Source organism: Sciurus vulgaris (assembly GCF_902686455.1).
Source record: "Sciurus vulgaris genome assembly, chromosome: 3".
NCBI lineage: Eukaryota > Metazoa > Chordata > Mammalia > Rodentia > Sciuridae > Sciurus > Sciurus vulgaris.
Window position 1 is genome coordinate 103,202,994 of NC_136463.1, and position 26,665 is coordinate 103,229,658.

Here is a 26,665-nt window from a genome sequence, read left to right on the forward strand (position 1 = left end):
TACTTCTGAGTCCAATCAAAAATAAGAATTTTTAAGAGTAACAAATAAATAAGATCTGACCTTAAAAAAAAAAAAAAAAACAACCCAAAACTCTCAGTCATCTTGTAACAATGAAAGGTATAACAAATGTACAATGAAAGAACACTGGAAGAGGAAAGAACAAAAGAAGTATTTGAATAATACCTGAGATTTTTTTTTATTAAGTACATTAAACCACAGATGCTAGAATCTGAGAAAAACAAGGACAATAGACACCAAAAAATCTATACCTAAGCATATCTTATCCCAACTACAAAAAATCAAAAACAAACAGAAAATCCTGAAAGAAGCCAGAAGAAGAACACCACTTTATCCATTGAGTATTAATGACAATCACATCAGACTTCTTTGTAGAAATCATGCAAGTGAGAAAGTTAAGAATGCAATACTTAGGGTGCTTAAAAATTTTAAAACAAAAAAACAAGAGCTGGGCACAGTGGCACACAGCTGTAATCCAAGAGACTCAGAAGCTTAGGCAGGAGGATTGCAAAGTTCAAAGACAGCCTCAGCAACTTGGCCAGGCCCTAAGAAGCATGAGATGAGACGAGACCCTATCTCAAAATAAAAAGGTCTGGGGTTGTTGCTCAGTGATTAAGCACCCTAGGTTCAATTCCTGATACTAAAATAAACAAACTAAACAAAAAAACAACAACAAAAAAATGGAATTTATATCACATGAAATTATCCTTCAAGACAAACAAAAATCGAGGGAATTTGTTACCAGTAAACCTGCCTTGCAAGAAATGTTCAAAGTTCTTTTGACAAAAGGCAAATTATGGAAGTCACAAATTCAAACCTATATAAAGAGAAAAGTGTTAGAGAAGAAATAAACAAAGAGAAAATATTACTTTTGTTATTCCTCACTGTTATTCCTCACTTGTTCAAAATAATACAAGCAAAAATATACTGAGTAATTATAGCTCATGGATGAGTGAAATGAATAACAAATCTAATAAAAGATGGGAGGGAGAAATTGGGAGTACTGTTACATGATACTTGCATCAGCCATTAAGTGGTATAGTGAGTGTTACTTGAAACAAGCTAAATTGGATGTAAATACACGGTGCAAACTCAATGGTAACCACTAAAATAAGTTTTAAAAATTATAATCAATAGGTTGAGCAAGGAAAAAAAAATGGAATCAAATAAAAAACTCAATAAAAATCATAGAAAGAAAGAGTGAAGGACAGAAAAAGAAACAAAACTAGGAAAACAGAGAAAAACAAGAACTAATGTTTGTATGTTTGTTATTGATTCAGTTCTATCAGCTGAGATCTTGAGACTTTAAAAGTGAAGAACCTAAATAAATATACCAAATAAAAGAGGTTACAAAAAAAAAATACACAAGACTCAACTATACATTCTAAGAAATACTGCAATATAAAGACAGATTAAAAGTAAAGAGAAAGATAAAATTATACCATGTTAACATTAGTAAAAAGGAAGGTGGAGCTGTGATGTTAATTTTAGATAGGACAGACTTCAGAGCAATGGAAATGAGGAGGACATGGCACAATAATACAGGGGTCAATTCTTCATTGACATAGTAATCCATAATGTGTCTAACATCAAAGCATCAAAACAGAGCCATGACTTTAGTCCACAGCATCAAAAATCCCCAACCCAACCAACCAATCAAACCAAACCTAATCAATCCAATTCAATCCAAACCAACCACTAAACCAAAAACCAAAAACAAATTGATAGAAATTGTTGAGTCCGCTAGACTAGAGAGGGACATCAATATACCTCTAAGAATAATTGATAAATCCAGCAGGCAGAATGTCAGTAAAGACATAAATGAACTGGACAGCACCATGAGCCAATCTATCTAACATTTACAGACCACTTCATCCAAAAGGAGCATGTTTTCTCAAGGTTATCTAGCACATTTACCAAAATAAATCACAATTGGAATGTAAAACATATCTTTAAATTCAGCGGAATAGAAAACATAAAAGTATGTTTGTGGACCAAAATGAATTAACTAGAAATGAGTGACAGAGGTAGTTTGAATATCCCCAAATATGTCAAATATATTAAGGTAAATCAACACACCTCTAAATAGCACATGGTTGAAGCAACTATGAACAAAATGCAAATGAAAATAGAACTTACCAAATTTGTATAATGCAGTGAAAGAAATCCACAGATGAAAACTTATACTACTGAATGCATATATTATAACAAATGAAAGACCATTATTGATTTTTGGTCTTTCATAATCTAAGTTCAATAATCTAAGTTCCCTCTTACGAAAAGAAAACAACAAATTAAAACCAAAGTAAAAAGGAAAATAAAAATTAGAGCAGAAATCAATGAGACTGAAAACAGGAAATCCATCAAGAAAAATCAACAAAATGAAACTTTCTTTGAAAAGATCAATAAAATTGATAAACCTTTAACCAGACTAAGACAAAAAGAGCAAATATACAAAATTTCTAATCAGAAGTGAAAAAGGAGTCATCATTACTGATCCAAAAGACATACAGATGTTATTATAAAGCAATGTAATGAACAATTCCATGGCCAAATTTGATAACTTGGACAATAAGGAACAATTCTTTAAGACTCAACCTACCAAACTTACACAAGAAATAGTCTGAACACGTCCATACCTTCTACAGAAATCAGTAATTTTAGTGACTTTCTATAATAAAAACGACAGGCTCAGAAGGGTTCTGTTTGGTTAATTCTACCAAACATTTTAGGGATTTATCGTATCAATTCTCTACAATCTATTCCAGAAATAGAAGCTGAAGGAAGATTTCTGTTGTAGTTTGGGAAAGAAAGTGTCATCTAGAAGTTCATGTGTGAGAAAATGTAGGAAATTCAGAGGTAAAGTGATCAAACTGAGAGAGTGTTAACCTAATTAGTGCACAAATTCACTGATATGCATTCAGTGCATGCTAACTAAAGGCAGGTAAGGTGTGGTTGGAGGTAATAGGACACTGGGGGCTTGCCTTTTGGGATATTTTGCCCCTCGTGAAAGGAGATCTGTCTGCTTTCTGGTGCCACATCCTTCTGCCATGATGTTCTGCCCAGAACTATGAAGTTGGCTATCTATGAACTGAGACCTTTGAAACTGTGAGCCAAAATAAATTTTGCCTGCCCTATGTTATTCTTGTCAGGTCTTTTGATCACAGCGACAGAAAAGTTGACTAAAAAAATTTCCTATTTCCTTCCGTGAGACTGGGCATTACCCGAATACCAAAGCCAGTCAAAGACATTACCAAAAAAGGAGCTACAGACCAATATTTCTCATGAACACAGACACAAAAATTCTCAACAAAATGTAGTAAATTAGATCTAACAAAATATAGAAAGAATTATACTCCAAGATCAAGTGGGTTAAAATAGATATGCAAGACTGGTCTGTTTAACATTTATGAAACAATTAATGTAATCCACTGCAACAAGTAAGCAAAGATAAAAATCATATGCTCTTAACAACAGATGCAGAAAGAGTTTTTGACAAAATACAACACCCATTCATAATTAAAACCTTTAACAAACTAGGAATGGAAACTCAACTTGGTAAAGAACAAAAAACACAGTTAGCATCATATGCAATTAATGATGAGATACTAGACCATCAGGAAAAATGCAAGGATGTTCTCTTTAATATTTCTATTTAACATGATACTGGAATCACTATCTAATGCAATAAGACAAGAAAAGGAAATAAAAGGCATACAGATAGGAAGGAAGAAATAAAACTGTCTTGTTGACTGATCCATTATTGTGTATGTAGAAAATTCCTAAAAAGCAAGAAAATAATCACTCAAACTAATAAACTATTGCAGTAAGGTTAAAGGATATAAGTCAGTTTAATATACAAATGCCCACTGCTTTCCAATACACTGGTAATGAACTTCTCAAATTTCAAATCAAAGCAATACCATCTATATTATGCACACACATATACACACAAAACAACAAAAAAACCTCAGTATAAGTCTAACAAAATATGTATAAGACCTATGAGGAAAACTACAAAACTCTTTAATTAAAGAAAGCCTAAACAAATAGAGAGGTAATTCATGTACACAGGAAGAGTATGTACTACTGAATATCAGCAGTTCTTCCACTCTGATCAGTGAATGCAATCCAGATCAAAATACAATCAAGTTATTTTGTGAATATTACAAACTGATTTGAAAGTTTATATGGCAAGACGGAAGTCTCAGAAGAGCCAACACAATACTGAAGGAACAAAGTCAGAGAACAAAAACAAACCCAAAATTCAAAATCATATTAACATAGCCTTTATAACTTAAAAAAAAAATGAACTCAAAATGGATCATATACCTAAATGTAAAATGCAAAACTGTAAAACTCCTAAAAGATACAGGAAAATTATCTACGTTTGGGGATGGCAATGAGTGTTTAGATACAACACCAAAAGCATGAAGAAAAAAAGTGTTCAGTTGGATTTTATTAAAAATCCTGCCCTGCTATTGACACTGTTAGGAAAATGAAAATGTAGTCACCAACTAGGAAAAAATACTTGAAAAACACATATATGTTTAAACACTGGTATCCCAAATATACAGAGATCTTAAAACAACATTAAGAAAATCACCCAGTTTAAAAATGCCAAAGATATGAACACCTCATCAAATAAAGTGGCAAAAAAAAAGCACGTGAAAAACGATCAACATCATATGTTACTAGAAAATTGGATAATGAAATACTGAGCTACCTCTCCACACCTATTACAATAGCTAAAAGCCAAAGAAAAGATAGTATCAAATGTTGAAGAAATAGATACTCTTATACATTACTGACAGGATTGCAAAATGGTACATCCACTTTGGAAGACAAGTTCCTTACCTACCTAACTATAGTGTTATCATACAATCCAGTAATCACAAGCTTTGGTTTCTCAAGTGAGGTGAAGACACAGATCCCAAAAAGAACTGTACCTGTTTATAGTATCTTTATTAATTTGTTTTGTATTATTGGGGGGATGGGATTTTCCTGTGCTGCCCAGGTTGGTGTGGAACTCATAGACTCAAGTAACCTTCCCACCTAAACCTCCTGCAGAAGTAGCTGGGACTAGACGCTCTCGCATACAGTTAGTATCTTTATTTATAAATGAAAAAACTTGGAAGATGTCTTTGGAAGTAAGTAAGCAAATGGATTAATAAACTGGTCTAACCACACAATGAAATATTATCCAGCTCTCAAAAAGTAAGCTATCCAGCTATGAAAAGACACAGGAACAATAGACATCTTTTACTAAGTGAAAGAAGTCAATCAGAAGATGTTATAGACTATATGAATACAACTTTATGGATTATGGAAAATGCAAAACTACAGAAACTGAAAATGTCAACAGTTCAAGGGGGAGTTCAGGCAGTTTTCAAAGTAGTGAACCGAGACTACAGACACCATAATGATGGATACTTATAAAATGTTAAAATCCATAGAAGGTACAACACCATGACTGATCTCTTCTATAAACTGTGGATTTACACTAAAAATATTTTGACATTGGTCAACTAATTGCAACAAATGTATGATACTAAGGCAATAGACTATTCAATAATAGAGGAAACCAGGTTAACAGTAGGGAAGGCAGGGATACATGGGAACTTGCTTCTAGATAAAATTCTGTTTTTACTTAACTCATACATTATTTTTAAATTTTTAAAATCACATTTGCTTCTACAATATAAGAAGCCAAATTAATGAAATGTAAAAGTATTTTAAGCTTTTTTCTTTTTTAACAGTTTTAAAGGTAAACAAAACTATTTTTACACAGCTCATTATTTAAAGACAGTTCATACATATCTGACATAGGTTAGACTCTCCAGAGTATTTCCTGCTATATTGATACCATGGTGGACTAAAAGAGTTGTGTTTTTTGTATTGTTTTGTTTTCTTTTCTGGTACTAGGGATTTAACCCAGAGGTGCTTTACTGAGTCACATTCCTAGCCCTTTTCACTTTTTATTTTGACAGGATCTCACAAAGTGGATTAGGGCCTTGCTAATTCTGGGGATGGCCTCAAACTTGATATCTTCCTGCCTCAGCCTCCTGACCCACTGGGATCACAGGCATGTTTCACCATGGCCAGCATTTGCTAGTCCAGGGAAGGATGTGATATCAGCTAAGGCGATTGTCACAGCCCCTGGTTCTCCTCTCTAGAGGAAAACACTTTGAAAAGTCATTTTAGCTTATTATTTCAGAATTAAACTTTCTAGTTTTGAAAACATCTTATACTGCTAACTCGTTTTTTCCATTTTAAGCATTACTATTATGGATGATGTACATTTCACTTTTTTCCACAAACACCTCAACCATCTCCCCAGATTCTTACTATACTTAACAATACTATAGACACAACTGTTCTGCAGTGAACGTGTATCTGCTAAATGTATAGCCAAATGTACTAACAGACTTAAATCTTAGCAAGAGAAGAGAAAAAAGGTAAAAAATGATACATAATGTACAGTCTATTTACATGTAGTAAAAAGTAAAATGAGATAAAGCAAAACTTATTTTGTGAACACTGGTAGTTAAGAAATGCTAAAAGGAAAAGCAGTAAATAATTATCATCTTCTCACAGATAACCTTAATTTTTTTTCCCTAGATGAATATTCAGTGTTTGTTCAGTCACATAATATTTCAGATTTGTTTGCTACTAAACAATCTGCTGGTTGCCAATATGTCCTCTCAATGTATTCACAAGTGTCAAGTATTTCCATCAGTTAAATCTCAAAAATAAAAGAAAGTGAATGAGGTTTCTATTATGATAATGACAGACTGGACCAATCCTCCTGCTGAGGCCAACAAAACAACATTATAATAAAAATAAATAAAGCAGTGAGAAATTACATGCCAAAAATCTAGGAGAAGGTAAACTAGAGATAAACGCCATACTCAGTTACTTGTTCTGAAGACATTTGCCATTCAGAACAAAAGGCTTTCACTGAAGTCTTTGTTAGACTATAGTTAAAAGCAAGAGACCTCCCAAAGTTGAATACTCAGATGAGTCATCCATCCAATTTAAGTTGAGACCTTAAAAGGAACAGTATGGAGAAAAAGGAAAATTTTAAGTAGAACTCATACAAATTTGAAATCCTACCTAATATAAATTTATAACAGGAAGAATTTCAAGACTTAGGTCTCCAGAAATACTGAGAATGAACACAGGCACTATTTTTTAAAGACACTGATGCACTGGTTAAAGAATCTCATTGAAACCAAAGCAGGACAAAGAATTCCACACAGAAACATCACAGTGAAAGAGCAGAAAAACTATGACAAAGAAAATATTTAAAAAGACAGATTTCCTTCAAAGCAATGAGAATTAGATTGATAGCTTACTTCTTAAAATTAATAATGGAAGGAAAAAACAGTAGAATGTTATCAAGCTGATGAAAAACAACCACGCATAAACAATTTAACATCCCCCAAATATTCGAGATTTAAACAAAGATATTCTAAGATATTAAAAAAAAAAAATAAGAGAATTGGTTGACAGGAGTGTGCATTAAGGAATTTCTAAAGACCCACTCGAATTAAAAGGAAAAAGATTCTAAAGGAAGAGTCAGAAATGCAGGAGGATATTAAGAAACAAGAAAGGTGGGAAAAACATGGGAACATCTAATTCAGCACTGATGACTGAGAACATTGCTATCCAACAGAAATACAATATCAATCATATAAGTAATTTAAATTTTTCTTGTACTTACATTAAAAAGAGCAAAACAAGGTAAAACTAATCATAATTTCAATATGTAATAATAATAAAAACTGAGGTATTTCACATTGTTTTCATTCTTTGCTCCAAATCTCATGTTCATTTTAATATACAGAACATCATAATTTCATATGCTAAATTGTCATAATAAAAGTATTTGACCAGGGCTGGGGTTGTGGCTCAGTGGTAGCGTGGTTGCCTAGCACTTGTGAGGCCCTGGGTTCAATCCTTAGCATCACATACAAATAAAATAAAGGTATTGTGTCTACCTACAAGTAAAAAAAAAAAAAAAAAAAAATCTATCTATCTGTGTGTATATATATAAAGAAATGACCTATATTTTTATAAAATTTTCAGCTGAGAAGCAAATTTATGTATCCAAGTTATGCCAAACTTAAAGGTCTTATAATAACTCAAATTAGTATCAGTTTTAAACATAATACTACATGAAACTAAACACTCATTTTATCAGTCACACCAGTCACATTTTACGTGCTCCAAAGTCATATTCAGCTAGTGGCCAGCACTAGAGCTGAATATGGAAAGCACAAGTAGAGAACTTATTTGCTAGAGTTAAAATTACATGTAAAATTCAAGTAACAACCATTATAGCATATAAGTCAGTGAGGAATTAAATGTGATAAAATTATCATCCAGGAAGAGTTATGCAAAAGGCAGAGAACATATTTGCCACATTGTTACAAACTTTGAGTAAAACAGACAACCAAACAGAAAAACTACAAAAAGAATTAGATGATTAAAAAAACAATTCCAGAAAGAAGAAATCCAAACAGCCAATACATTTTTGAAAAAGGGCTCAAACTCCTTAGAAAGCAGGCAATGTAAATTAAAACAGAAGCCAACACTACATTTATCCGCTTATCTGCTTGGCGAAATAAAACAACTACTGATGAGACAGCAGAAATAAAAGATATATATCATATACTGCTGTGAAAATATAAGTTGGTATATCCACTGTGGAAAAGACTGGCATAATCTAGAAAAGGTGGAGATAACCATATATAACCTACAAAAATACAGGATTATGTGTATAAGAATACATATAATGAATATACATTGTGATATTGCTCATAATTGCTAAAAATTGAGCACTATCCAAATATTCTTTAATGTTAGAACAATTAAGTTATTGGTGGCTTATTCTGAAAAAGATTGACTGTAATATAAATATGACCATACCACACTGAAAATATATGACTACTGGCTAAATATTATCAGGGTCAAATCTTAGCAACAGGAACAAAAAACCGATAAAAAATGATATATAATATGTGATTCATTTACAAACTAATCTATAGTGTTTAGGAATGCTGACATAGGTGGTTTAAAAAGACAAACAAGAAAAGCAGTAGGTAATTACCATAAAAATCAAGATGTTAAAATCAAAGACTAGGAGGAATGGTCAGGACTCTGGAGTGGGTACTTCTCAACTCCAGCAAAGTCCCAGTTCTTAAACTGGGTAGTGGTTACAGTTCATTTTATTATTCATTATACTCCATATGATTTCTTCTGCACGTGTCCATAGATTTAGTGTTTTCTACAAAAAAAAAGTTTAAAACTTGTATGTAAGACACATGGATTGCCTTACTATATAATTTTTCTGTGTTAGACAATTAGGTTTTCTATTAAAGGCACATTTTAGTTTTGATCCCATATGACATAATTACTGTACACATAGTAGTAAGCATTAGGCAATGATGAATAAACAGGGTCCACTGCCAAAACTTTTGGGAAGTATAACATAGGAAAACAGTCATTTGAGTTGATAACTAAAAAAACCCATACTACAAATAATACTAACACAATAAACATGAGGAATTTTATTTTCTGTATAAAAAGGGAATACCTAAGTGATGATTCTTTAAAGTACTTTTACAAAACATTATACCTGAAAAAATGGAAATGTTTTTAAAAATAGATTGTCCGAAAGGTGAAGGAAAAAAAAAAAGAGAGCTGTTTCACTATAAAAGACGAGGCACCTATTTAAAAAATTTCCCATCTACACTGGAAAATTTTAAATGATGTCCCCTATCTCTTTACCAGTCATAAAACTCAATCTCAAGGACTACACAATCCCACTCATAACTCTTTAAGAACAGGCACAGGTTTTGTGAGGAAGCAACATTAAACATGGACGGAGATTCCACTCAAGCATTCCCCGCCTGATCCTTTGTCAAAGTCACTGCAGAATTTCAGGGAAGGCTGCAAGGTAAGGAGCGAAGGGCATAATATCCAACGTTAAGTAACGCTACTGATGAAGCTGGTCAAAATTCACACACCTGGCTTCTCATTCCCCGGACAGGTAGCCTGCTATATGACTGAGGAAAAAGTCATTTAGAGTTGGCAGCCCAGGTCCCACATACCTCACTAGCCTCTTAACATCCAACCCACCACGCACCTCACCTACAATCCCCTGCAGAGGTAGTCTCCTCAGCACTCCCTACATTAGTCAGGACGTGTCGACACGTGTTGGGAGGCCAGGAGATAGGAGGATCCCGTTTCGTTCTGGCCTGTCCGGCCTAGAAAAGCCTGCCCCTTCCCAACATTCGCCACAGCTTTCCACCCTACCACTTTCGATTCGTCTTTGGTCGCTAGTGTGCCTGACCTTCATGGTGAGGCCAGCCTGATCCACATTACCTCTCGAGGAAAAGCTTGCCTTAACCAGCGCAATGCCGGAATCCCGCGACTACTGAATTCGTTTCACAGGCTCGCCCCGCAGCCTCCTGGCCTTGGCTTCACCTGCTGCTGCCAACCGAACACAACCAAACACTCCCAGCATACCAAGCGCACGCATCGCCTCTCCCTCCACGACCCCCTCCCGCTCAAACACGTGACCTCCTTTCGCCTCGGTCCACGCCTACTTCCGTTCCTCCACTCTCCCTTTGGAGGGAGGAGGGAAATGGGAATGTTAAAGAGTACCAACTTCCTCCTACACCCCGCCCCCGCCCCTCTACCCCCTGCTACAATGTCTTCCGGGTCGCGAGTACCTCGGAGCCTTCTGGGAAACCATCTCATTTCCTCCCCTCCCCCTCCTCCTCCCTTCAACCAACCAGCCTCCCGTCAGAGAGGGGCATGCGCAGTGAGTGCCTCCCGTCTCTTCTACCCGAACCCCCCCTCCCCCCCCAAGCAGAGAGACCCCAGCAGCAGCAGCAGCTGATGATGAAGAGAGAGGCAGTGGCAGAGGGGGGGCACCTTTTATTTCTATTTTTAAAGGGACAGGACACTAATTTTACCCCACTTCAACCTTGAATTGAGGGGGGTGGGGGGAAGGCGGCTGAGTTCCTTCCCCCACCCTCCAGCCCAGAGCCCTGAGAGGGGGATTGATCCTGAGAGAGAAGGAGAAGGAGTTTCTTCCTCTTCGAAAACCTCCATCCACGACTCCTACCCCCTCACCCCTCCACTCGCTTCCCTCCCGAGCCCCCTCCACCCTCCTTCTCTTTGGCCGTGAGAGGAGAGAAAGAGACCAAAAGCCTCTTAGCAACACAGACCCTTTGCTGTTGCTGTTGCTGCTGCTGTTGCTGCTGCTGCTGCTACTGCTGCTACTGCTGCTTGGCCCTGGCTGGAGACATCTCACTACACCCAGGAGCAGCCACTTCCCCAGCTCTCCTCCTCCTCCTTCGCCTCCTCCTCCTCCACTCCCCCCCTTTATTACCCTTTGTGTCATCCTCCACAGCTCCAGGGAAGGCACTCAAAAGTGGGGGGCAGGAAAGGTAAGTGTGTTTGTGGGGGCTTCATTGCCTTCCTCTGGCTCTGACTTTCACTCCGGGGCAACAGTAGCACCAAACCACATACGCAGTGGAGCTCCGGGGTGAGGAGGGGGTGGTGCTCAGGGGGGGTGAGAGAAGGAGGGGTTGGAGTGAGGAGGGATGTGTGAGGTGGGGTGCCCATCCTGTCAGGGTAGGAAGGGCACTTTTATTTTTATTTGCTGTTGTCAAAAGTGGTTTCTCTTCTTCAGCTAACATCTGATTGTGCCTTGCTCCAGTGGGGGAGAATACAAAAACAACCCCCCTCCTTCCTCCAGTGAGGCGCCAGGGATAGAGACAGAAAGAGGCACACTTTCTGGATGTCACTTAAAAAAATTCATTTGGAGAGCTTTTTCTCTTTGCCCAGGAAAAGCTCTACTGCATTTGTTTCTGAGTGGGAAAATGTCGGGATCTGGGTTGTATTGGAACTGCCTATCCATTTGTAGACCTGAGTGTTTTCCCCTTTTTGGTCCTGTCTGTGATTTGGATATTGACTTTTGGGTTGGAAGAATTGACTGGTTTTTGCGTTATGGGTTTATTTTCTCTATTTTTCTTTGGTATGAGTTGCATAGAAATTTTCAAATTTTTAGTTATTGAGGCCTTTGGTTAGGTTTTGACTCGCTTTATTGCTTTTTTTGTTAAATGTTCGTTTCATGTATGAGTTTATAAATTGCACAGCTCAAAATGCTTAAAGTTTAAATGCCACTGGTATTGTCTTACCCATATACGTTTTTGGTATTTATTTTCCATATAAGATGAGAATATTAGCCATTTCACAATTAACTGAGTATTTTTATAATCTTTGTAACTTGTCTGAACAAGTAATCCCTATTGAAAACTTTATGTTGTTCTGGCTGCATGGAAGGCCAAACCCCTCCATCAATAGTTTGCCGGATTGGTACCACTTCCAGTTTTAACTGAATTATTTATTTACTGTTATAAATTGAGATGGTTTTCATCTCTTGGGGTACTGAAACAAATTGTTCACTGTATGTGAAAGAAAAAAATGTCTAAAATATGTTTTCATGGATCAAAGAAAACAAAGTTATAGTTAGTATATTATAGTTAGATATAAACTGAAAGGTAAATCCAGGTTTAGATTTATAGAATAACAATCTTGATAAAAGTCATTATTCTCCATTTTCACATGGTGTGTTCGTAGTGAATAGCTTTTCATTCAGTGCTTTATTTCACAAATGCTAGAAAGTATGTTTTTGATGTAGGCCTTGTACTAGGTCTTCCATTAGATGTGGTATTTTGTTTCATATATACATTCTTTATCCTTTCCTTGAAATGGATGCACACACACATTCTCTTTTTCCCTCTCTCTCTCTCTCTCTTCTTCTCATTCTCTTTTCCACACACACACACATACACATCCACCCCCCCTTTTTTTTCTTAATTGCATTGGTATATCTGATCCCTTAATTTATGTCAACAAAAAAATATTCTGTAAAGCAGCATTTTTTGTGATCATACTGGCAATATGAAAGCAGCAATTTGATCAACTAGAAAGGATTGAAGAAATATCAACCTAGAAGGATATTTGACATAAATATTATAAGGACATTATGATACTTTTTTATTTTTTGGATGGTAAAGCCAAGACATAATATTCTTGTATTTTAGTGACTGAAAAGTATTGCATATGTAGAAACTTGTTCTATAAAATTTTAATTACCAGCTGGGTGCAAAAGTAGACATTTATACATAACAATAACAAAAAAAATAGAAGAAAAACAAGCTGTGTAGCAGTAAGCAATATGGTCTTATTTCTCTCATTGCTATTATACATTTGAATAGTTTCCTGCCTTTCTCTGAGATGTCATTGATGCACTGAAGCAGAAATTTGTGACAAGTTCAAGTTTTTCTCCAAAGATCTATGCTGCTATTCCAGGTCCACCTGAGATTTTTTTTTGTCCTTACCCTAAAACCTCAGAAACCTTAACATAGGAGATAGGCAGTAGAACTTAGTGAAGAAGTTAATATTAGTAAAGTGAATCATATAGGTAATTGGTGTAGTCATCACCTAGTAGGCAGCAGAGTAAAAATTTACAGTCCTTGATTAATACTTTTACTTTGTTTTTGTTTTCTTTTGAAAGTATTTATTTTAACTCTTATTTTTAACCCTTTGTGGTTGGAAGATTCCAATCTTTCTCTACTTTCGATAATGATTTATGCTTAGAAACCTTTTATTGTGTTATTATGGCTTATTTTTTAAATATTAAGAATAATTGATACTTTAGGATGGTAAGTTTTCAAATAGATGGTGTCTTGGAGGTCATTTTATCCAACTTTCCATACCACTGAAGTTCAGAGAGCTTGACAAACTTGCCCAAGGTTCCAAGGCCTGTGAGTGGGCACAGTACAGGAACCAGAGAACTCAGTTCTCTTGACACTAACTACTAACTACTCATTGTTCTTTGTCAGAGATGAAACTGTCAGCACAATTCCACATACAGCACTTAAGAGTTTTATGTTTTATAAGAATAGTAAGGTAAATAGTGTTATAATTTTGGACTTTTATAATTCATTGTTGTTGACCTTTTCAAGAAATACTAATTTCACTTGTTGTGGATTATTACTATTTTGAGAATTATTTTGGCTTTCTGTAATGCTGTTTTTTCCTGAACTTCCAATTAGGAAACATACTACTCTTGTATTAAAGACTCATATTTATAAAAAATAAAATTCACATTTTATTGTGTTTACATGTTAGTCATACCTTAAAGAACTACTTAAATAAAAGGGTTTTTTTGTTTTTTTTGTTTTTTTTTGTTGTTGTTGTTTGTTTAAACTTAGTCCCTCACTCAGCACAATGTCTGGTGTACAGTAGACCCTACAGGTTGTGTGTTATAAGTATTTTATTAGTTTTAGAGTTAGACATAGTTGAATTTCTTTACTCCCAAATGTGAGATTCCCATTTCCTTCCTCCCTTTTTCCTTTCTCCCTCTTACTTTCACTACCATGAAAACTTTTTTCTTGAGAATTTTTGTTTTTTTTATCTCCACTGTGGTTCTTTTTATTATCTCCCCTGTGGTTCTCACTTTTTAGAATTAACATCCAAATTAAACACCATTGATGATATAGTTCTCATAATAACAACAACAAAAAAACCCTTTTCACTTCTAATCATTACACAGAATAGAATTTAACAAAAGTGATTTTGAATAAGCAATAATAAAAAATTTTACATAAAAATGTAAACATTCAAGATGAATTTAAGCTTCACTTCATTGAGTGAATGGTGCAAATAGGTTGATGGAATGATTAGGCCGCTTTTACCAGCTCTTTAAAGCAACTGTTACTTAGGTGACATGTTTCCCTGACTTTGTTTTTTTGGTCCTTACCCAGACAATTATCAACTTGCCAGTTTTCTATGGATATGAAGATTTACTCCTAGTCTTCAGTGGGACCCCATGAAGTCAGCCAGAAAGCCTATGTCCAACATATGTACCTTTGCAAACTTGTCTGGATTTTGAATGTATGTGCAAAACAGATTGTACTTAGTTATTCATTAAACATCTATGGAGCATCTGCTGTCTGTCAGGCACTGTGCTAGGCATGTGAAAAAACAAGAATGGTCCCTGCAATTTAATGTGAAGAGATTTCTCAATTGTATTCCACAAGTATATTCGTCATATATTTATTTTGGTTTACGTAAATGAAACTTATATTAACTAAATGGGTACTGTTAGGCAAACTAATGCATGTTTAAGACGGATATTGCTGTATTTTATTAAAATAGAAAAGATAAAAAAAATTTCCACTTAATACTGTATTCTACGGATTTCTATTCTGTTTATAGTTCATTCATTTAACACCATGAAAATAGTCTATGTGGCATCCATTGCTGAAATTTTATTTCTAATTATAATTTTTTTTGACGATGACCAACACTCTTCATTAATTTCCCTATCCCCACAAAAAATCCAAATTCTCCAAACTTAATTTTTTCCCCCAAATACCTTTTTTCTGTTTACATCTCATATAATAGGATATCTTTCATGGTTTACTAGGAAATCCATTATACAATATTATTCTGAGCTTTTAGATATTTCTGCCAAATTTTAAGCACACCAATCATTTGATTTCTTTATTATCCAGTAATTAATATCTACTTTTTATTAGTTTTAGAAATTTTAGCATATACTACATGTATTATTCCAAGATCTTTATAAAAAATTTCCCAGTTTTAGTTCCAAAATAGTTATTATATTCAATCTTGATTATGTGATGCTGCTTCTATAGTTTTAGTAAAGTAAGTTGGAAGTTTCTAAAATATATAGGAATTTCAATGCCAGAAACATCCTATCTCAGTATCTGTCATATCTTTCATATGTAATTGAAAAGTATTCAAGATTAAAAAAAAACACTACATTCACTTCACCCTCCTTAATGTAGTTTTAGAATATTGTTGATTCAGTACTGGAACAAATGAGGGGACTTACCTCTGCTGGTGCACTTTTTCCAGACGGTAAATAGATTCCTAAATGGTAAATTCTGATCTTTCTCACATACATTTATTTATTTATTTATTTATTTATTTATTTATTTATTTATTTATTTTTGGTACCAGCGATTGAACCCAGAGGTGTATCTATACGCAAGTAAAGCATTACTAAAAGCACGGCTCTTACAGCTTATTAATGTTTCTGAACGTGAATAAAGATAGAAAAACAAAAAATGCCAGTTCTTTATAAGGAACATAGATGCAGGCCAGTGTGCAACTTAAAATATACTTGAAGTCATTCTTTTCATTGCCTAGCAAAAATGACATTTGTACCATCTTTATATTGAACCTTAACTTGTGTGGTGTTACCTCTAGCATTTTGTTACATGAAGGTTGGAGCTTTTAACAATATGTGACACAATGAATATTTACTATAAAAATTATATAAATGTGTTGGTAGTGGAACACCTAAAAACAAAGGGGAGTTTTTACTGTCTAGTGCTTTGGTGTGTGTATACACATTACCTTCTAGACTCTGTCATACAACATTTTCATAATTACATTACACATGTAGGACTAAGTTTAATGTTCTCTTTTTAGTACTACTTGAAGTCAGAAATATTTTTAGTATGAGAATGGACAACTTTTGAATTCTCTGAATGCCTAAATTATTTCATGCTTGTTCTGTAAAACAACTACTCAGATAAAGTGCTTTCTGATCCAGCCAAACATAGTGGATTTTTACATCTTTTAAGAGAAAAAGGAGCAAATTTTTTTTTTTCATTTTACTATTCAAGTGATATTCACATCAACCCTAAGTAAATACACTTGCAAACTATATACTTACATGTACTCTTCTCATCATATGGGAGTTAGGCCAGTGCATTATGCCCTACAGAGTTTTGGAAACATTTTCTAACATTTTTTTAAATGCTAAAGAAGTACTCTGTATAGTGTATTACAGTTCAGGAAGGAAAGTTTGCTAAAATGGTTTCTGGCTTGTAAAAACAATCTAATTAGTGAAATGGAATAAATTTATGGTCCTGAATAATTTTCTTAGATAACTTAAAACTAATTAAGTTGAAGTAAAGATTCTACCAGGATTTCTCTTTAAACTGCTTCTATATTATATAACAACTGAGAGGTTGGAATAACTCAGTGTAATAACTTCAAAGAGAGAAGGAAAGATCTAGGTGTAACATGCATTAAGGTTTGTCTTCTAAAGTAGATGGACATGATGGATAAATGATATTTTAATATTGAACCTGCTGTAAAGTTTATATTTCTTTCAAAAGTTGGATTTGACAAGTTTTGGTTTGAGTCCTTTCAGTTGATGTGTATAGCCTTTTCTTAGAGAACTTGTAATTCTGTATCATTGAATAGATTGTTAGAATGTATTGTTTTAAAGGACTGAAATGGATTATGTAACTCAATTGCTAGTCACAAAGGCAAAAAAATTTTGTACTTTGATGCCTTACATTCTTTTGCCAACCAACCGAAATTGCAGCAGTGACATGGAATTTTTCAGTTTGGTGCTACTGTTAAAGCTTACATTCTTTTGCTGCCTTTTTTTTTTTTTTTTTTTTAATAACTGCATGTATCTTAGTAGTTAGAAGTAAATGTAAAATGTTTCTTAAGAATGACTACTAAATTATATTTAGGTTTATCCTTGTAGCAACAGCTATTGTTTCTTATATACCTTTAGTCTAAAAATGCCCACTAATGTTGGCCATTAATTAATCTGTACATCATCATTCACATTAAATGACATAAAAAATTTAGAAAATCAAACACATGTTTCTGTAATGACAGAAATTAGAGGCTTTTTAAAAAATGTTTGTATGAATGTATTATAGTTGTGCATAATAGTGGGGTTCATTTTTATATAATCATACAAGAGTGGAAAATTGTTTGCTCCAGTGCTTCCTCTTTTCCCACACCTCTTCCCTTTTCTCCTACCTCTTCTATACTGATCTTCCTTCCATTTATTTATTGTTTTTTAAATTGGTGCTTTATAGCTATATATGAAATTCACTGTGATATATTCATATATGTACATAACATCAATTTCATTTCATAGTTCTAGAGGCTTTCTTGTAGCATTGTTCTAAAATCATATTCCTTTTTCCACATTTATCACTCTGGAGTTTGTGCTGAAGGATTTCTTGGCCATTTTAGACTGTAATCTAGTTAAAAGGTTTGTTTATGCTTCCCATCTCTGTTCTGCTGATGGTATTAGAATGCAGGCCAGAGCCAGACATCTAACTGTTTATAACATTCAAACTTCAATTAAAGCTACAGTGTTCACTTTATTATATATCAAAAAGCTCATACCAGCTAAAAATATTACTTAGAATGATGGTAATGATCTTGTGTGGCCATAATTTTTCCTAAATCTTACTACTCTTTAAGAATATTTTTTCATTTATGAGGTATTAATAATTTTTTCTTTGTAGGATTGTCAAATGAAGGTTATTTTCCATTAAAAGTGATGGCGATTTCCCTTTAAAATATTTTTCTTTTGATAAAAATAAAGCCTAACAGCTTATATTAGAGCTTGAATTGTCCAGTTTAGTTGTCTCAGAATTAATACATTCTGTAGACATTACTTTGCTATTGAATTGATTTGAATCCCCTTTGACAAATACAGTAATATGTTGCTTATTAGAAAATAAAATAATAGTCATATTACTCCAGTTTCCTCATATGTTTGAAAGGAGTTGAGGACCACATAATGCAGATTTTGATTTAATATTATGTTTCTTTTCTAAGCTGCTGCTCTTGCTGTTTTGAGTTTATGTGTTTTAAATATGTTGATAAACTATTTAAAAAGTTTTATTTTTCTTTTATTTCTTTAGCTGCTTCTCTGCTCTCGAAGTTTTCCTAGGATAATCAGAAAAATGACTCATTATATGGATGTTTAATTTTTCTATATAGTACACAAATTTGATATATACATTGCTTTCTTTTTGACAAAAATAAATTTTATTTTTAACTAACTTTGGACCTTGATTGACTAAACATATACATTAATATTATTATTTGTTATTTTTTATTTTTGGTAATGGGGATTGAACCCAGGTTGTTTTGCCACTGAGCTACAACTCCAGCCCTTTTTATTTTTTGTTTGAGACAGGTTCTCATCAAATTGTGTAGGGCCTCAGTAAGTTCTAAGGCTGGCCCCACTTGATCCTCCTGTCTCAGCCTCCTGATTCCCTGGGATTACAGGTGTGTGCCATGGCTCTGGCTATATAGACATTATTTATATATAAACTGTTTATTGATGTCTGCCTTTATGGCAGGTATAAACAACATATCATTTATGAAAAATGTAAAATTTATCAAACTGAATGAATTGCTGCTCAAATATTTTAAGTAACAGATATTGCAATGGAAAGATCCATCCATATGACTCACTTTGCTGGGCACTGAGGGAAACAATCCATTTATTTTGAAATAAAATAAAATAGGAAATTAGGAAATGCTTACTCTGGTATGTAAAGATAAGAATTAAAACAACCATGCAGAATTTAGATTTGTAGATTAAATACATGGGTAGTTTTCTTCTTCTTTTTTTTTTTTTTTTTTTTTAATCTTTTTCTTTTTGGTACTGGGACTTAAACCCAGAGGCACTTTGCCACTGAGTTACATCCCCAGCCCTTTTCATCTTTTTATTTTAAAGAAGGTTCTCACTATGTTATTTCGGGCCTCCCTAAGTTGCTAAGGATGATCTTGAACTTCCAGTGCTCCTGCCTTGGCCTCCTTGCACAGTATGAGCCTATTTATGTAAAAAAAAAAAAAAAAAAAAAAAATACACAGAGTATTATGTTTGTAATGCTTAAGAATATATGTTTGTACAGATGTACAATACACATTTTATACCATATGCACTATATATGCATAAAGTATATGTCATTTAAATATAACATTAAGTATATAAGCCGGATGTTGGAAGGTTGAAAACTCTGTTATGTATAATTCAGCATTACTTGGATTAAATTTTAACAATAAGCTTATATTCAGTTAGTGATTTCATAGTGAAAAAATGTATGTTAAAAGGAGTGATGGAGGAAAACGACCCAGGAAAATTGCATTCCTAGTCAAATAATCACATGAATATATCCCTTGATTACCTTGATGAAAGTTTTGCATTTGCTAATAATCATCATAGCTTGATCCGTAATAAAGTCTTTCATACTAATCAAATCTTGTCTAAAAGGGTAAAAAGCTTGGTCAATTGGAGAGGGGAAATGGATATAATATATCTTGATTTTCAATGTTTTTCTTCTTAGTAAAAGATCAATTTCTCACTATTATCCTGGCAATGTATAGACTGTGCTTCCAGGGGTGGTGAATGGTGTCAGTAATAAAGTTACAGATAGTTTTGGTCTGAGAAACGAGAATACATTTAGTGGAGCATTGTGGTACACCCCTTTAATCCCACTGATTTAGGAGGCTGAAGCAGGAGGATCACAAGTTTGAGACCAGCCTCAGCAACTTAGTAAGACCCTCAGTGATGTAGCAAAACCCTATCTCAAAATCTGAAACAGCTTAGGGATGTAAATCAGTTGTGAAGCACCCCTGGGTTCCATCGTCCCTACCAATGATAACAGCAAAAAAAAAAAAAAAAAAAAAAAAATAGAATACATGGACCTAAGATAAACTTTCATTACTTTAATCAGTGATCCAAATTTTTATATGTTCACTCAAAATATAGCAGAGTCACTTAACATTTCTGTACTATTTTCTATATTTGGGTAATGGTTTAAATAGAGAAAAAACCAGAAGGTTTGAAGGCTAGCTACTTTTATTTTTTTAAGTGACTGAAACATGTACTTGAAAAACTCTTTAGGAACCTTTGTAAAAATAACATCAAACTGAGTATGTAAATATGCTTAGTAAAGAAGGAATTAGAATTCTGTAGAATTAATCACAGTGTACATTTTGAGAATATATGAGTTAGGTAGAGGAGAGATTCTAGGTTGTCACAAAAGTGGGTAATTCAGATAAAGACAAAGCTTCCAATGGGATGAGGAGTTGGGGAAGTTTATTTTTACTATGGAAAGCTAAGATTATAATTCAGAATAACCTGGTAAATTAAGGAAATGGTTAGAAATAGTATACCTTTAAATATATGTTTTGAACTTTTTATTTGCCAGAATGTAGGTCAGAAAAGAAACAGTAAAATGCCGGGCAGGGCGGTGGCAGGGGCAGTGAGCTTACATAAAATTAAGGAAATGAATATCTCCTTGCAGTCACAACTAGGAAGCCCTTTAGAATCTGAAGTAATTGTATTTGTATATAAATTGGAAATTAAACATTGTAGTTTATAACAGTAGAACATGCAATATTGAAGGATTTTTTTTCCTTTCATAGTTAAAAAATTCATACCCTAGATTGGTGTCCAGGATCAGTTTATAAAAATCACCTAATTAAAACTATACATTGTATATATAAATAAATGATAATAGCAGAATATAGCTTATGTTTTCTTCACTGACTATAAATTCTTTGCATGTAACTTGTATCCAATTAGCCCTATTATATAAATTACCATCCCAATTATTCTTACCACCAGCAATTGAACATTATTTTTCTTTTTAGAAAATAGGCATATTTAAATAGCTCTACCAAGTATCATGTTTTCAGCTGAAAACACATAATGGTTTTTCCTTTAAAACAATGTGTGGTCATTGAATGGTTTGCCAGTATCTGTCTTCAACAAATATGTACTGATACCTATTATGTGCTCAACTGGGATAGGAAGCAAAAATAGACATCGGTCATGGTCTTCTGGAACTTATGTTATAGAAATAGAAAGGGATATTAATCAAATAATCACAAATAAATGCAAAATTGGAACTTTTCAATTGATGAAGAAATGTTCATGGTATTTAATATTTTGGCTTTAAGAAAGAGAATTTGTTCAACCAATGGGATCAAGAGAAACATTTTTTTTTTGTGGTACTGGGGATTGAACCCAGGGCCTTAGTGCTTGTGAGGCAAGCTCTCTACCAATTGAGCTATATCCCCAGCCCAAGAGAAACTTTTTTGTGGGAGTGTTTACTTAGCTGAGATCTCAATAAGTAAGAGTTAACTTGATCAAGATGGAGAAGAGAATTGAAAAGAAAGAACGTTGTATACGAAGATCCTGATGGGAGAGGAAGCTTGTTATCCAATATCAAACAGTTCAGCATGGCAGAAGAAGTTTGCAGCAGGAAAGGGTGTATGCTAAAAGGTGATATTTAAACTTAGATTACTATTCTTTATGCTCAACAGGAAAAGCTTACTATTAGTTATAGAAGGGTTGTGATAATTTTTCTTTCTAAACCTGATGAAGCTTTTTCCCATTTAAAAAAAAAATACTGTGGCTGTCACGATTATAGTGTCAGGTCTCATAAAACACTTTTAACACAGATAACATTGGAAACTAGTTGAACATAACATAGTGTCCTGAATATAACCAGGCAGAAGGTAGGGGGGAAAAAAAAGAAAAGGAATTTAAAAATTATGTGTGTCTGTATTCAAAAGAGAATGGCCTGGTTGTGATTGACTAAGCTGTGAATAATGAAAAAAAGAAAATAAAAGAAAGAAAGAAAAAGCCTACTTCAAAGGTACTAAGGTGATGTTGGAGAGATCATGACATGATGATAAGGGATAGTCAGTTGAATAACTTGAGAGGACCCTCAACAGACCTCTGGATATAGGACAGTGTTATGCCTGGAGCCAGTCAAGTTAGAGGAAGAGTAGAAGATATATAACATTCATAAATCTAGTGCATATTTGTGTCAGTTATTACAATATAACCATTTTACAAATTCTTCTATGTTAAGGAGGGTACCAAAAGAACAGCAATACAAGTATCAGCTTTATTTTCATTAATGGTTAAAGTAATTTATATAGTCAGAAGTTATAAATTACTGTTACATTAACTATTTCAGTCCATGATGTTAGCCTTGAATATATTAAAGTAGTACTTTCAAAGATGAAGAACTGTAATTTTTCATCATATTTCCATTTAACTTCTAAAATTATCAATAAATTCTCATGTTTTTAAATATTAAGCCTCTTTGGACATTAGTTTCTATCTTTCTTAATTAATTAACAATCTAATCAATAACTACTAGAGGTGAAGAAATGACTGGCTAGCATTATAAAAAATAATGGCTCGAGGCACTTTTATTAAGGATTAAAGATCACAGAGGTATATTAAATTGTAAGAGGGAAAACATACAAGCATTCATTGAATAGATGGGATACATCTCACTAGGGTTGGTTGATGAATTCTGCCAGTGCATCAATTTGAAGATTGAACATCCGTCAACATGTAATCTTGACCTTAACTTTCTGACCTTATCAGATATGGTAGACAATGCTTTTAAAAACAGTTTAACATTTTAAAATAAGAACTACAGAATTGAATTTGGTGCTTATTTAGTTATTTAAAAAGCATTCTAAATAAGAGAATATCACTGTCACTATTATTGATTCATTTTTCATGTACTAATAGACATGAGTTTTTTAGAGTATTTGAAAAGGAAGTTTATTAAATTTAATAATACTAAAGGGTCAATGTTCCTCCTAAATAGAAGTGAAGATACACTTGGCATTTTTAGAATTATTGTGATCATTAAGTTTTATAGCCTCTTACTGTCTTTCTAGAAACGTATATTCCAAAGGCCTCTAGTTCTGTGATAAGTGAATAGGTATGATTACTCCCCATCCCAGATCCCTTTATTTATTAAGGTTTAGAATCCATGGTTATGATTAAACAATGGTGAATAGAGTTCTTTAATGTATTATATTTCAAGGTATATCAGTACTAACTCTTCTGAATATCAAGTAGTAACATTTATTGAGTACTTTGTGCCACTCAGCATGCTAAGCATTTTGTATACGTTATCATGTCTAATTCTTTCTAACAATCAGAAAAAAAACAGTCTGAGGAACACACAGAAGTATGTCTTCATATTTATTTCACTGTTTACAAATACCTATCCAAAAACTTCTATAAAAAAAAGTAAAAGAAAAATATCACTTTGTTTTGTTGCATTCTAATAGCTTCAAGAAAGAAAGATCATGTGTTTTATCCATGAAGTTAAATGCTGAACTTAGCATTATATTTCTACATTCTGTTAACCATAGTGCTCACAGATAATCGACAATAATCATTATACCCTTTTTATTATGGGTGGCAACTTTTAGAGTTTTTAGAGACATTCATTCCTTGGTTTAAACAAGAGCTTCATTTCCTGAAGACTGAAATACACAACCTTTGGTGAGCTGCTAAGGTTTTGAACTTTAGTTTCTTTATCAGTAAAATTAGTATAGTGATGCATAGCTCAGAGTTGTTTTGACTATTAATTATGTTAGAGCACATAGGAAGTCCCAGCAATGTTGTAGAGCCACTCACCAAGAGTTGGTTTCCTTTCGTTTTTCTTCTCTGCTTCTGCTAGTAAGTAAACTCTTTGTAAAATTATATCATGAATTTAGATTTTTTTTTCATTTTTTAATTTTTGATGCTGTGGATGGAACTCAGGGATGCTTTGCCTCTGAGCTTATTTTGTTTTTCTTTTGACACAGGTTCTCACTAAGTTGCTAAGGGCCTCACTAAGTTGCTGAGGCTAGCCTTGAATGTGTGATCCTCCTTCCTCAAACTCTTGTGTTGCTGGGGTTACAGATCTGCGCCACCACACCTGGCAAGAAATTTTTCTTTTTGCCCCCGTTTTTCAAAATAAAATTATATTAATTTTAAAGCCATTTTAAAGGCTTCTTGAACTCCTACACTTGAGGACATGATCTAATTCATCTTAATGCTCTCCTGCGTTTTGCTAATAAAATGGACATCTGTAAATGTGGAACTCGGATTATAGAGAAATTAGAATGAATGGCCATTTAATGTAAATATTCTAAACATAGCTTACAGCATTGCTTTGCATGATTATTATTAAGAGAAAAATATGTAAATCTCCTTACTTTCCTGGTCTTAATCTCTTTATATTAAAATTAACAATGTTGTACAAGAGTTGAGAGTTTAGACGCCAGAACCTGTATGGATTCAAATACCTATTTCATCACTTACTAGTTATGTGATTTTCTGTGCCTTAGTCTTATTAGCAAAATCACTGTGTTGATCTCAGGGCTATTTAATGAGTGTGTACTGATGAATTAAAAGAAGGTCTTGCTGTACTGCTTACATTGACTTGGAACTTACTATCATCCTGCCTCAACTCCCGGAGTATCTGGGATTACAGATGTGCAATACTACACCTGGCTAATGAGTTTAAATGTGTATACTAACTTTAGCAATGCCTAGCTCATGCTAAGTAGCATTAAAGTGTTAACTACTATAGTGCTTATGTATATTATTTGTATGTTAGATGTAATGTAGAAAGAAAATAGTAATTAGAATATTTTGGTACGTGTCTTAACTTATAATTTTTCATTTGCTAGAATAAAACAAATTCAGTTCAATTTATAGTTCCTCTAAAATATGTCAGATTTGTAAATAGCATTTTATATTTGCCAAATTCTTTACATATTTTCAAATTTAATCTAATTGTTGAAGGAGATAGTAGGAAAAACATTCCATTGTTTCATAAATAAACTGAGACATCCAGAAAGTTTAGGACATTTTAAAATATGACACTTGAAAAGTTAATAGAAAGTCTAAAATTAGAATCCAAAATATTCCATGTAACAGTGTGTTCAGCCAAACTGTCTCTACTTTTTATTGAAAATTCAAACAAACCTATTAGCAGGTCAAATAAATGTTCAAGATATATTATTCTGTTTTTCAAAAATTTCATTGGCTTGTGTCAGTGTGTCCTCTTAGTTAAGCTTGATTTACTCACATTGTATGAAAAAAAAAATTGTTTTAAATGGGATTAGACTAATTAAAGTCAAGTGTTGGGCTAGCCATTCCTTAGGACATTCAACAGTTGAATATCTTTTTTAGCTATCAACTGGCTTTTTCTCCCACTTTGATGAAATAGGGCAAAAACTCCTTTCTATTTCTCATGTTATCAGTACTCTTGTACTGTATATTATGGACTCATGTATATGTATATGTTTTTGTGAGCCCTGCTAGAAACATAAATTTCATTATTAATGGTTATTTCTGTGAACAGTGATCCTGAGTTTTAAATAATGAATTATTGTAGAATGAAGTTTTGAGAAACACCAGGCTTATATGGGAAACTATCAATATTTTTATTATTCATTAAAGAACATTTTTAATTGGTTTTTTTTTTCTTGCATGCATGGCATCTATAATTCATCAGTTAAAGAAAATGACGGTTTGGTTGGGATCCAGAAAAAAAATATTGACAGTCAAAATACTCAAAGAAAACCATGTCTAACAAAGAATTGTAAATGATTACTTAGACAAAAAGTTAATGGAAAAGTGCTTAATTTCAAATTGTAATTAATATTCAGAGTTGCTTTGGAATAGTTTTTTGACATAAGGATAGAATGAATATTTTCTTAAACAGAAACAAACAAGGACTTGGATAGAGCTCAGTGATAGAGCACAGGCCTGGCATGTGCAAAGCCTCAAGTTTCATATCCAATACCTTACACATGCACACATACATACTCACGAATAATAATAATTAACAAAACTTAGTTTAGTATTCTGCTATAATAGTTGCCAGCATTCATGAAGATTTCCACATAAAGTCTTCTTTTTTTTAGA

At 33.5% G+C, this 26,665-nt stretch overlaps 2 protein-coding genes across 9 annotated transcripts in view; one reads left to right on the top strand and one right to left on the bottom strand.

Annotated features, from left to right (window-relative positions):
• Nucleotides 1–11,595, bottom strand: part of ORC4 (origin recognition complex subunit 4) — a 125,200-nt gene extending 113,605 nt beyond the window's left edge. Inside the window, exon 1 of one of the 4 annotated variants that reach the window (XM_079132475.1) lies at nt 11,262–11,595. The gene's annotated coding sequence lies outside the window, so the exon portion shown is untranslated. The other 3 variants (XM_079132473.1, XM_079132476.1, XM_079132474.1) reach the window with 3 other exon arrangements.
• MBD5 (methyl-CpG binding domain protein 5) overlaps nt 11,343–26,665 on the top strand; it is a 463,202-nt gene continuing 447,879 nt past the window's right edge. For all 5 annotated transcript variants that reach the window (XM_079132466.1, XM_079132465.1, XM_079132468.1 and 2 more), the window contains exon 1: nt 11,343–11,483. The gene's annotated coding sequence lies outside the window, so the exon portion shown is untranslated. The remainder of the gene's footprint in view (nt 11,484–26,665) is intronic.